At 46.3% G+C, this 13,832-nt stretch overlaps 1 protein-coding gene across 1 annotated transcript in view; it reads left to right on the plus strand.

Annotated features, from left to right (window-relative positions):
- Nucleotides 1-13,832, plus strand: part of LOC119402470 (probable cytochrome P450 301a1, mitochondrial) — a 274,119-nt gene that overhangs the window by 40,476 nt on the left and 219,811 nt on the right. The gene's annotated exons all lie outside the window — the stretch shown is intronic.

Consider the following 13,832-nt stretch of genomic DNA (forward strand, 5'->3'; position numbering starts at 1 on the left):
TAAAATATGCTAGTTTACAATTACGTAATCATGTCATAGCTTGAAGGCAATGTATACCATGTCATTGTTAGCGTCCAAAGAAGGCGTGGAATTGACTACAACGTTTCAGAAGATGTGGGATTGGATAGTGAACATTCTTGAACGAAGATTCTTGAGCGACAACCCTGTCATTCCTAGCATGTTGTCTATGATTTACGCTCAGCCATTCCTGCAACTCACTGCAACGTTAAAGAAGCCGTGCTGATGCATATTAATTTCTTGATTTATTGATAGAATACAGATATGAAGTAGTTGTTGCGCATAGGATATCGTAAGTATTCAACTAGCGGTGGTAAAACCAGATTTTATATCATGGACGTAATCCCTCCCGCTGCTCTTAAATCTAACGTCATTTTAGAGGTGCTTGTAAGTCTTACATCCGGGATAATAATATTAATATCTGGGGTTTAACGTTCCAAAGCCCCGATATCATTATGACAGACGCCGTAGCGAAGGGCTCCAGAAATTTCGACTACCTGGGGTTCTTTAACGTGCACCTAAATCTAAGTACACGGGCCTCAAACATTTTGGCCTCCATCAAAAATGCAGCAGCCGCGGCCGGGATTCGATCCCGCGACCTTCGGGTCAGCAGTCGAGCGCCATAACCACGAGACCACCGTGGCGGGGCTACATCTGGGATGCGAAGAGCCTGTTATGTGGGTGATACAACGACCTTTTATTTTTGATTTAACGTTTCTATTACCGCGACAGGTGACCCTTGGTACTTTGGGAAACGCTTTCCAAAGGAAATTGTTACTTTCCAATTTCGGATGATACTTACGGAGTATACTTGTGTTTTGCGAGCGCACTGGATTATTTTCTTTTCAATGCTAGTGGCAGGTTCAACAAAGCTTAAGGGAGTATCAGAAATTTGACCAATGGAAGCCAGTAACAAAAGAACTTTCATTTATACGATTAACGCGTATATATAGCACAGTGCATGATAACCAGGTGTGGTCATTATCTATGGTTAGTTTCAGTGGCGGTGGCGCATGCGCACGCATGGCATGTAAGCATAGCTCGATACATCTCGAGCGCAAAGAAAACAACTTACGTTACATCATTAAATTTACTATCGTCGCGTAGTCGATCCGGTGGTCGTGTCTGCCACGCGAGTCTGCGTAGTTGAGGAAGTAGGGCTTGCTGAGGAACCGAAACTTGTGCCGGCGGCTGCTCCATGGGCGATCTGTTACAGGGGCTTCGATGTTCCTCGCTATGTTCACGCGGAAGCAGTTCAGGCTCGGTGGGACCATCACTGTCCTCGCTCGATCAGGACTCACTTTCCACTGGTTCCTCACGATACTGTTCACGTGTCCTCAGTAGGTGACGCCGGTTACGTCGTAACCTTGTGCCATCCTCCATATCTACTTCGTAAGATGTTGGGGCGACTCGTCCCAGCACTTGCGGCTACCGGGCCCACGTTTTGTCTTTGACCCTCACGACTTCGCCTGTCTTGAGTGCTGGTAAGCACCTGCCCCGAGCTTCCGACTGTGTGTTTAGCCACGTGAACGCTTGAGTGGTGGCTAAAGCCTGGAAGTCTCGTGCGAATGCGTCTTTCTTGGAGGTGTTCACCAGGTGAGCGACCGTCTTCGAGGGGGGACGAACGGTAGCTCAGTAGCCCAAGCCAGATGTCCTGTTTCGTTTCCGAAGCCTTCTTAATGGTTTGTTTTACAGTTTGAACTCCTTTCTCAGCGAGACCGCTGGACAGAAGAAATCTGGGGCTAGAAGTCACATGCTGGAAGTCGTACCTGGAGGCAAAACGTGCAAATTCATAGGATGAAAACTGAGGGCCATTATCGCTGGAAACTTCTATTGGGATGCCATATCCAGCTAAAATAGCACTCGGCTTTTCGATTACAGATATGGTGGTCAGGTGACTTAGTCTTTTGACTTCTGGGAAATTGGACAAAGCAACAAAGACACAAATCTATGAACATCCACCTTGCTGGAAGACGTCGACTTTGTACCACCCGCACTGCGGCGCAGGCCTTCCAACTAGTGGCTCACTCTGCTGTGCGTAAGCGTTCCTGCGGCAGAACTGCACAGTTCTGTAGCATATTCTCGCGTCCAGGTTAAGCCCTAGCCAGCAGGGCTTCAGTGGATAACAGCTTGCAACTCGGGATCGGCTGCAGCGTCCCTTGCTAGGCGATTGATTCTGTTTTTGTTTACCAACTCCGACAGAATGCTTGTTGCATGGACTTACACATCCTCGTTGGATCCAACGGTATCCCCAGCGGCAGTTGGGGAAGCCCCTGCCAGCATGTCCGCCAAGAGCAGCTGCTTGCCTAGCACGAAGTGACCATCAAAGTCATATGTGAACATAAGCAGAAAGAAACGCTGAAGCCGCGGCGGCATGCCGCCAATAGTTTTTGTAGCTATGGCAAGTGACGGACGATGGTCAGTTTCAATAACAATCATGCGTCCATATAATATTTGGTGAAACATTTTGCAGCCGTATGTAATGCCCACCGCTTCTTTCTCTCTCTGAGGGTATCTTTGTGCTGCGGCACTCATTGCGCGGGATGCGTAGGCAAATGGCCGCCAAACGTCATCGTAACGCTGCAACAGAGCTGCTCTTAGCTCAAAATTCGAAGCACCTGCAGAGATTTTTGTTTATCTGGACGAGTCGAAGATGGCGAGCAGCGGCAGTTTGCTTAGATGCTTCCAAAAACTGCGCACTCCCGCGCATGGTTTTCAGTCCATTCAAACTAGTGTGTTTCTTTGAAATACTGCACAGCAGGTTCGTTTTATCGGCACGGTCAAAGAAGTTATTCGCCACGCCGAGCATCCAGTGTACTGCCGCCTTGTCTGCCGTGTGAGGCAATTCGCCCAGTGATGTGCTCAACAAAGGGTTTGGCTTTATGCCATCTTTAGATATGGCGTGAACCAAGAGATCATTTTCAGTCAGCCCGAATTAGCATTTACCCGCATTGAACATCAGGACCACCTGTCTGGACAAATGCAAAGCATGACGGCAGCGCGCATCATGCTCATCTTTAGTAGCTCCATAAATTAGGACGTGGTCAGCATACACGTGCCCTCTCGCGGCTCGGTCAAAGATTTCCCTCATCGCCTTCCGGAAAGCTTCTGGTGCGGAAGCCTTAGAAAACAGTACCGTCCGAACGGTGTGGCAATTGTGCAGATATTTCACGTTGCATTGTCTAAAGGAATTTTATGAAAGCCGGAATTAGCATTAAGGCGAGAGAAATATTAGGCCCCTGCTAACTCAGCTTCAGTATCTTCCCATCTTGGCATTTAATATTGTTCCCGCTTTAGGCAATGATTGATATTCCGAGGATCCATGCACACACGGAGCTTTCCGTTTTTCTTTCTTACGTTAACTAGAGGGCTCACCCAGTCCGTTGGCGCGTTGACCTTCTGTATGATGCCGCCTCTTTCCATCCGGCATAGCTCATCTCGTAGTGGCCGTCGCAGTGCCAGTGGTACTCGCCGCGCTAGCATTACTACTGGTGTTGAATCCTTGTGCAAGATCATGTGGTACAGTCAGTGCAAGCAGCCAGTTCCCTGAAATAAATCCGGAAATTTCTTCATAATGTCAGTGGTGCCATCTTTGCTGACTTTGTCCACGTTTCGTGACACCAGACCCAGAGTTTCGCTTACGGCTAATCCCAGAATAGCGGGGCTGCTCTTTTTTCACAAAGGAAAAGGGGATGCTGCAGGATCACTGATTCACTGCAACTTGCAGCGTTGCCACGCCGATGTGTTTGATAACACCTCCGCTATATGACCGCAGGACGGCACAACTTGGGCCAAGCTTCAGGTCCCCCGCTTGCACAACACTGCCGAGAACATATTAGATCTGATACTGATTAGTCAGCATTTCCCGGAAGATCGTGTTCGAACTGATGTAGTTGACGGCATATCAGACCATCACATAGTCATATGCTTGCTGCCGCTTGGTTCTAGTATTGCTTGTGAGCAGCGTGGATCAACTGTGATTGATTTCAAAAGAGCTGACGATAACAGCGTATTAACCTATCTCGCGCGTGAGTTCGAAAACTTTTTGCAGCTAGCTTTTGACACATCCAGTGATACTAATCGACTTTGGCTAAGTTTCAAATCTACTGTTATGTACTGCGTCGCTAACTTCATACCAAAGAAACACAAGAAAGCGCCAAGGAATAATCCTTGGATAACACGTGAGGTTATCCAGGCAAAGCGTAGATTAAAAAGGTTGCGTGTGGCTGCGAAAAATCATAAGTGTAAAGCATCCATTCAGCAGAAGCTGCAATGCGCAAAATCAGCGTTTAAGCAAAAAACGAAAAGTGCCAGACAATATTACTTTAGTGTTACCCTTCCAAGCTTTATTAAAAGCAATCCAAACAAATTTTGGAGATACCTTCGCAGCAGCAATAATACACAGTCGCACACGGCTCCAGAGGAAAGAACGGAAAAGGCTAACGAATACAACAATTTTTTCCAATCAGTGTTCACGACCGATAATGGTATCATTCCTCCAGTATTATCCCTCGATTCGCCAATCATCGATCACCTCGAAGTCACAGATGAAGGAATACTGAACTTGCTTCTTAACTTTGATCCTAAAAAATCGAGTGGTCCAGACAATATTCCTAACGAGTTTCTTAAAAGGTACGCGGAATGGTGTAGCAAGTTTCTTGGGCCAATCTTTCGAAAATCGCTTACCACATCCCAGCTTCCAGATGACTGGAAGATTGCAAAAATAATACCTATTCATAAATCAGGAGAACAGTCATTGGTGTCAAATTACCGGCCGATATCTCTCACTAGCATTTCATGTAAGCTACTAGAGCATATCATCCTGAAACACATAACTATTTTTCTCGAGAAAATAAAATTTTTGTCTCCTAACCAACACGGGTTTCGCAGTGGCCTGTCCACTGTTACGCAGCTAACGGAGGTAGTTCATGATCTAGCTTTCACCATAAATAATCGCGGCCAAACAGACATGATCTTACTTGATTTATCTAAAGCTTTCGATTGCGTATGTCACAGCAAATTACTAATAAAATTGAAAAGTGCCATAGGAGAGGGGTTATTGTTCTCTTGGATAGAAAGCTTTCTTACAAATCGCTCACAGTTCGTGCTGTATGAAGGTCACATATCAAACATAGTCCCCGTAACTTCTGGGGTCCCTCAAGGTTCCGTCTTGGGACCACTATTATTTTTAATTTTCATAAACGACCTCGCGTCAGACATTGACTGTAATATCAAGCTGTTTGCTGACGACTGCATTATTTATAAGGAAGTAACCAGCTTCACAGACCACATTAACCTCAATGAGTGTCTGACTAAGCTAGCGGATTGGTGCGCTAAGTGGCAAATGTCCATTAATGTAAAAAAATCCGCAGCTATGATGGTAACACGTAAGCAGAATCCATCACAATTCATTTACACCATTCATGGTGCACCACTGACTAATGTTGTGCAGCATAAGTACTTAGGCATTACATTAACATCTGACCTGAGATGGGATACACACATAGCTAACGTCACTGCGGCCGCACTTCGTAAACTTTTCTACCTAAAAAGAAGACTTAGAACTGCACCAGCGCCCGCAAAACTCTTGGCTTACACCATGTTCGTAAGACCAGTATTAGAATACGCCAACGTAGTTTGGTTTCCTTATTCAATAAGTAGTATTAGTAAATTAGAGGCAGTACAACGCAAAGCCATACGGTTCGTACACAACAAGTTCAAACGTTCAGATTCTCCCTCTAACCTTCTGGCTTCATCTGGCATTGATAAACTAGCTACTAGGGCAAAAGAGGCGCGCCTGAGGTTCTTGTACCAGTTGTTACATGGCCACTACAAGGTAGATGTCTCTAAGTACGTCACATTTTCACAGTCGCGCCCTACCCGTCATAAGCACAAATACAGTCTGAAAGAATATTCCTCAAAGAGCGACGTTTTTGGAAAATCGTTTTTCCCACTAACAATACGCGAATGGAATAAACTGAAGGCAAACGCTACTAATGCCGACACATTATCCGCATTCAACGCAGTGTTAGAAACCATGCGTAACCTACAATAGTGTGTCAATGCTTCGCATACTTTGTTATTTTCCTCTTTCCTTTTCTTTCTTTCTTTTTTTTTGCACAGTGCACTGTGGCAGGCCAGACAGTACTTGGCCAGGCTTAACTTTTCGCCTCCGTCTGGTAAATTGAAGGGATAAAAAAAAATTAATTCATTCAATCCATCGCTCAAATACCTGGCTTCGTATGCGCAAGTCAGCAGTTTCCTGAGTTTGCTGCTAGAAAACTGCGCATATTGTTGATTCTGTCACCGCGATTTGTCCTGCTCTCTGATATGCATACCGAAAAATTTGGCGCGTTTCAAATTGATGCCTCTCGTTTCAGTCTCTTCTTTTTTCCTAGCGCAAATAAAATGCGGAATGGTTTGCCGGACACACTTGTAGATAGTGATGGTTGTGCCGATATTAAAGATGCGCTACACACCTATATATTTTTATAACAGTGTACAGCAAATTTTGGTACGAATGTCGCCTTGTTTTTCAGTGTAGAAAATTCATTGCTCCTTATATTTCGTTGTTGTTTACCAACAGTGTAAGTGAACCCGTATGTTACTTGGAATGTTATTGTGTGGTCGTTATGAATGAATACAATGTACAATATGCCCTCTGTAATGACTCCATGACTGGGGTCGACAGTATTGAAAATAAATAAATAAATAAAAATCTTCGGCAGACAGAGTAAAGCCGCAGATTGACTTAGGAACCCGGGTCAACCATTAAGAACTACCATTTCACCCGCAACCTGTGCTTTAGCCGTGCAATCTTCCTTGTGGTTGACGTTGCAAGTTTTCACATCCGAAACACTGAAACCATCGCTTTCTCCGGGCACCTCGTCTACTGTTGTTGCTTCCTGCAACACAGAGCGAAGATATTTCTTCCTTTACACACGAAGCAAGTCTTTCCAAAGGCTGGACACCTTGCACGCGCGTGAGAAGGACTGCATTTGGCACAGACTTGCTGTTGCGATTTTTCGGCCACGGCTACTTGGTTGTCTGCGTGAAACCACGCTTCATTCTGTTGGGCGGATACTTGCTCGGCATATTTGCGGTGCTTTGAGGAGCGTTAGGTCCTTTTCCTTGAACATCTTTTCCCGCATCTTGGCGTTGTTTGTGCCGTAGACAAGCTGGTCTAGGATCAAGATTCGATTAAGGGTTCGAAGTTACAGCTGCTTGCTTGTCTTTTGAGGTCACGTAGAAAATGCTCAAGAGGTTCGCCTTCTTCTTGTGCTCTCGTCCGGAACAGGTATCTCTCATAAACTTCATTCTGCTGCTCATGGCAATGTTAAGCGAACTTCTTTAGAAAGATCTCATATTCTTGCTCGATTTCGCACTCTGCAAAAAAAAAAAATTGTTGCATACCTCGAGCGCTTCGTCTCCCGGAATGCTCAGCCGAAGCGCGGTCTTGACGGCTGCAGTCCTGGGTTCCTTCGCTGGTGATGTCTCCTCCAAGAACAGCTCAAACTTCTGTTTGAATCTCCCAGTTTTTGTTACGGTGTTTCCGGACAGCGACAAGGGTTCTGGTTCCTTGAGAAGTTCCACCACTGACGCTCAATTTTTCCGTCCTATCCTGGCTTTGACACGCATTCACCAGTTGCTGCTTGCTGCTCGTGGGCCGATCACATTCACGCCGCAGAGCGACGCGCCCATTTCTGACACCATGTATCAGAACCGTGACTAGTGGAAGCCAGTAAGAAAAGAACGTTTATTGGGACAACGAATGCGTATATATAGCACAATGCATGATGCACATTATCTAAGCACATTATCTATGGCTAGTTTCATTGGCGGTGGCGTATGCGCATGCATGGCATGCAAGCATTGCTCGATACAAAGGGTCCCTTCTGGCTGTAGCTAATCTCGTTTCTAATATATAAGCTTCGTTGTAGGCCTTCGTGTGGATAATTTCCCATAGGCATATCAAAAGCATAACGCGAAAAAAATCCGCAGATCCCAGTACCGTGGGCATCGATGTAATGCGAAGCATGCAGGTCACTGTGGCGTAATTGTTTAAATTAAGCGAGACGCTACGAAATGACGCTGGAGATAGGCGGAAAGGCACACAATTACGTTGAGCAGTCGCCCATGTGCTATATAACCAGTTGTTTACAGTTGCGTATCGACGCCAACAGCAACATATGCATTACCAACACCAGTCGCGGCAAGCCGATTTGTAGTGCTTTACTTGTCCATTATGATGGAGAACGAAGGCACCTTTCACGAATACGTGTGCATGTGTGGAAGGGGTTCTTGACAGTTCTCCCATAGATGGAGGCGAGCGCAATGTCTGTTATTGTGACTTATGTGCGCAACGCAGACGTCACCAATTACGCTGCTTGTCTGTGTGTGTTCGGTTCCTGACGACCGGGAAAGTGTGATGCGGCCTACGTTGAACATGCGCATCGCCATGTTCATATATATGGCCATACAGCCGCCCTTGCAATGAAAGCCGCTTGCTGTGGACGACACATCAAAATCCCGTGATTGCAGTGGGGTCATCGCTCCAGGTTTCAGAAAGCGCTAACACGCCAGTTTCTGTGAGCAAAGCGTCTTTCTCGAGGTCGTGCACGTGCGCGTGCGCAAGCTCTACGTAAAGAGTAGCGAGTGAGGTGATTGTTGTGGTTGTGGCACCGATTGAAGGTGCTGGCCCGGTCCAAGACATTGTCTAGGGGCCTGTTCCGGGTCATTTCGTGTCGTAACCTCGTCACCCTTTGTGTTGGTGAGGTATAGGCTCCCCAGGCATCGCTTAGTGGCGCTGCTGCTACTGACAGGCAGCGCCATCTCTGGCAGAAAAATTGAAACTCATCGCATACAACGCGCATTTTCCGTTCTCTCCACCAGGCTTCCGCTCGCTTCGGTGCACCTGCAGAGCTCTCGCGGTACACTCGCGTCGCCTCATAATGTACCGCTGTAGTGCGGCTTCAAAAAGATCTTCAAGCTGGACAGGCACTTCCGAAAAGCGAACTTCATAAAAGGAGAAAGGCTCTTCAGTCACATTTACGGTGAAGAGCACACGATCGATGACAACGGCGCCCGATTCAGCGCGAAATGCATTTCCCAAGTTGCGATAACACCGTGTAGGACGTATACCTCGAGATAAGTCTCATTCTGTCATGTTAACGATACCTAATGGTCCATATGCACTGCGGAATGAAGCCGCGCACGCTATCGATGTTCTCGTTTGTGGACTGTGAAGCATATGATTGTCGTTTTGATACGGCATGCTTGCAGTACACTGCAAACGGGTTTGAGACTTTTAGGGAGTTTCGGGCTCGACGCATAACGTGCATCCTAAAGGTACTACGCAAATTTCCCTGGAAAAGTAGGTTTTATTTGCATCCTTTGTAAAGGGAGTGATTAGACGGAAACAACAGAGTCTTTAGGAGGTAAGTTTCTTGTTTTTATTTAACTCATTGAGGGGCTTGAACGGAGTACATTGGGAGTTTTTCTGCTTCTTTTGAGAGCTTTTAAAGCCTCCTTTTATACGAGGCCCTGGAGCGGTTGCAAAATGAAAAAAAAAAGCCGGCAGATCCCACGCACTGTGAAATTCGATGTAATGCGAAGCAGCCAGGAAAGAGCTGCATACATCGCCTTGTTTGTCTTTGAGCCAAATGAAATGATTCACAGCATGGCATCTAGTTCACCATATATCGCATGTTTGCCATGCACGCATAATAATAATATCTCGGGTTTAACGTCCTAAAACCACGATATGAATATGAGAGATGCCGTAGTGGAGGGCTCCGGAAGTTTCGACCGCCTGGGGTTCCTTAACGTGCACCTAAACCCAAGTACACAGGCCTCAAACATTTTCGCCTCTATCGAAAATGCAGCCGCCGCGGCCGGGATTCGATCCCGCGACCTTCGTTTCAGCAGTCGAGCGCCATAACCACTAGACCACCATGGAGGGGCAATTCTGTTATTTACAATGCAATACCTGTCATTTATGTTCATCACGCACTCGTGTCATGCCGTACCAATTTTGGTATACCTCCAGTTAACAAAACGGCCGGAAGTGCAGCATGACAGTGTGATGTAAATCATACTGTACATGACATGCATATGATGGTTTTCATGTTACCACCTGTCACTTATGTTCGTCATACATTCACATCGCGCGAAATACCAATTTTGGTGTGTATCAAGCTAGCGAAACGGCCACGAATGCATCATGACCGCGGTATGTAAATCATGTCGTACATGACTTGCATATCATGATTTTTATGTTACCACCCCTCATTTACTTTTGTCATACAGTCGCGCCGCACAATACCAGTGTTGTTGTACATCAAGGGAGCGAAATGGCCGCGAATGCACCATGAGCGTGGCATGCAAATCATGTCGTACATGACTTGCATTTTACGAGTTTCATGTTACCACCTCTCATTTACCTTCGTCATATGGTGACGTCGTGCAATGCCAATTTTGGTGCATATCAAACGACCGAAACGGCCACGAGTGCGCCGTGAGTTAGAAATGTAAATGATGTCGTACATGTCATGCATGTTGTTATTTTCATGCTACCACCTCTCATTTACGTTCGTCACACAGTCGCCTGACGCAATACCAATTTTGGTGTATATCAATCTAGCGAAACGACCACTAGTGCGCCATGAGCATGGCACGTAAATTATGTCGCACATGTCGTGCGTGTCCCGACTTTCATGTTGCCGCCTCTCATTTACGTTCGTCATACAGTCCCATGGCGCATTACCAATTTTGGTGTATATCAATCTAGCGAAACGGCCGCGAGCGCACTATGAGTGTAGCATGTAAATCATGTCGTACATGACTTGCATGTCATGATTTTCATGTTACCACCTCTCATTTACCTTCGTCATACAGTCGTGTCGCGCAATACTAATTTTGCTGTATATCAAGCAAGTGAAACAGCAGCGAATGCACCAAGAGCGTGGCATATAAATAATGACATGCATGTCATGGTTTTCATGTTACCACCTGTTATGCATGTTTTTCATACAGTCACATCGCACAATACCAGTTTTGGTGCATATCAATTTAGCGAAACGGCCGAGAGCGCGCCATGAGCGTGGCATGTAAACCATGTCGTACATGACATGCATGTCTTGATTTTCATGTTACCACTTGTCAGTTATATTCGTCATACAAAACTGTCTCGTCATACCACCTTTCGTATATATCAATTCAATTAAACAGCCGCGAGCGCCCCGAGACCATGTCATGTAAATCATGCTGCACATGACATGCATATCATGATTTGAACGTTAGGACCTGTCATTATGTTCTTCATGAACTCTTGTCACGCCATACCAATTTCGGTATATATGTAATTAACGGAACGGCGGCAAAAGCCCCAAGGCCATGGAATGTAAATCATGCTGTTCATGACATGCTTGTCATGATTTTCGTGTTATGATCTGTCAGTTATGTTCGTAATAAGGTCACGTTATGCCACACCAATTTTGGTTTACATCCGATTAACGAAACGGCCAGGAGAGCGCAATGTCGTACGCGGCTAGATAGATAGATAGATAGATAGATAGATAGATAGATAGATAGATAGATAGATAGATAGATACGCTCAAAGTCGCAGAAATTCGCTAAGAAATGCTTCGCGTTTAAAGAAATGTGTATTTTGGGCACTATATTAGCGTTTGACGGATAATTTCCGCTACCATTCCGCACTAGGACATAATAGAAAATAGACGTCAAAGTATTTATGCACGAACGTAAGATTTGCATACAAGGGCGCACGACACAAGAATCGAACTCGCGACCACACGCACCTACAGCAAACACTATAACCATTACACCACAGCGCCAATACTTGCTTGCGGGCTTTTTTGTGGGCTTATATATGTACCAATGTATGTACAAAGCGGCTGGAAACCCGTCGGCGGAACTCCGCACTTCTGTTCTTGTAGCGGTCCACCAGGCTTCTTGATTGTAGTCCTGCAACGCAGGGCATACCCCAGCTACGATGTCGAGCTTCTGGCTGTCCGGAAGGCCCGTTAGAGGGAGGAGAGGCTCGGCCTCCCCGTCCCGACATGGGACTAGCCATGAGTTGGATGTGTAAACATCTCATACTCTTCCCTCCGGACTAAATAAATGTCTTTTCTCTCTATCTCTCTCTCTGTTCTTGTACCATCGGCGTGCGTTTGCGCTTGCGTAAGGTCAATACATAATTTGTGGGGTGTCTCTCAGGCCGACAAAACACCTTCGGCTCCGAATTTTTCGGTTCATCGTGCCGCGCCGCTAGAAAAATTATAAATATGTGCTATCTGGAGTGCTTCTCCATATATTGGCAATACTTCGCTCGCCCGAAACTCGTGAATAACAACGTGACAAGGGTATCTTCAGGTGACCGAACAAATGTGCACTCAATGAGCGTATTCTGTAAAGCATTTTAACACGAAAGTGTTTTATGCCGGGGTCCACCGAGACTTCAGTGACGTATTTCCGTCACGGAAATGACGTCGAAAAAATTTACGCGATCAGATGGCAAAGAAAAAAATCACAGCATATCCACGGAGTGAATGATGATGAGTGGGCGAGGCTGCGGAGGTTCATCGGTAAACCGTGAATCTTCCGTGAATTCTGCCCAGTACATCATCACCGACGTGAGATCGGGCGCGTTTACACTAAAGGTTCGATGAGTTATGACGACTTGCAGCTCACTTTAATTTTACATGTACGCTGTGAATTTTCATTGTTTAGAAAACCATTGCTTTAGAAAACATCTGGCGTCTTTCGTTAAGCAGCTGGCGTCTTTTCGTTTTGCTTTAGAAACATCTGGCGTTCTTTCGTTTTGCTTTTAGAAAACATCTGGCGTCTTTCGTTGGTTTATTTCATCAATCAACGGCGTTTTGAACAAAATTTTTATTGTTTAATCACGCACAGGAGAAATGTCATCAGGCACTACCTTGGAGGTGAAAAATGGCTGCTAATGGGAATGAGAGACAGAAGAAGTCGGCTTTTAGCTAACATTGACACTTCTACTTCTACTAACGTTTCCTAGTGGAACATGCCAATGGCTGCTAATGGGGAATGAGAGACAGAAGAATTCGGCGTTTAGTTAACGCGCACGCTGCGAATTTTTTATTGTTCAACAACGCACAGGAAAAATCTCCCACCGGCACCACCTTGGAGGTCAAAGCGTAAGACTGGTTACGCACTACGACTACTACGACTACGACTACGAGGGACGAACGGGTGCCGCCTTAAGGAGCTTCGCCCCCAAAAGTTCCGTCAACGGCCATCGAACCCACGACCGCTCGGTCCGCAACAACAGATGCCGAGCACGCTACGTATCCACTGCGCCACGGTCACAGACTATAGAGGCTTTACAAACGCGCCTTTTCTACCACTCTGCCGGTCGGCGGAGTGGTGTTTCCCTCTGGGAGCGGTAAAGTAATTCCTCATTACTGTGGCCTCCGCGATTAACAGCTGCAACGCGTTACACGCAAGGGTTACACGTCCGTCCCATTCGTCGCGTTTTCAATAGAAGTTCAATTTTGTCAATGCCTTAACACATCGCCAGGTGACGATCGTGGCCCAAGCGTCGTAAAAGCGTCGGCCTTGCTCATAGCATCACGCTAATCCAAACCAAAAATAGCTCAGCGACGCGCGCCTGCGTCACCTGGCTGTAACACCGCGTTCCCGGCTCAGTCGCTGGACCCGAGAAAAATCGCGGCCGGGGGGCGGCACGACGCGCATTGCGTTTCCCTCTAGTACGGCCGTGGTCTTCAATCACATTTTAACATGCCGTGGGATGGCGACCA

The sequence above is a fragment of the Rhipicephalus sanguineus genome, chromosome 8, assembly GCF_013339695.2.
Source record: "Rhipicephalus sanguineus isolate Rsan-2018 chromosome 8, BIME_Rsan_1.4, whole genome shotgun sequence".
Taxonomy (NCBI): domain Eukaryota; kingdom Metazoa; phylum Arthropoda; class Arachnida; order Ixodida; family Ixodidae; genus Rhipicephalus; species Rhipicephalus sanguineus.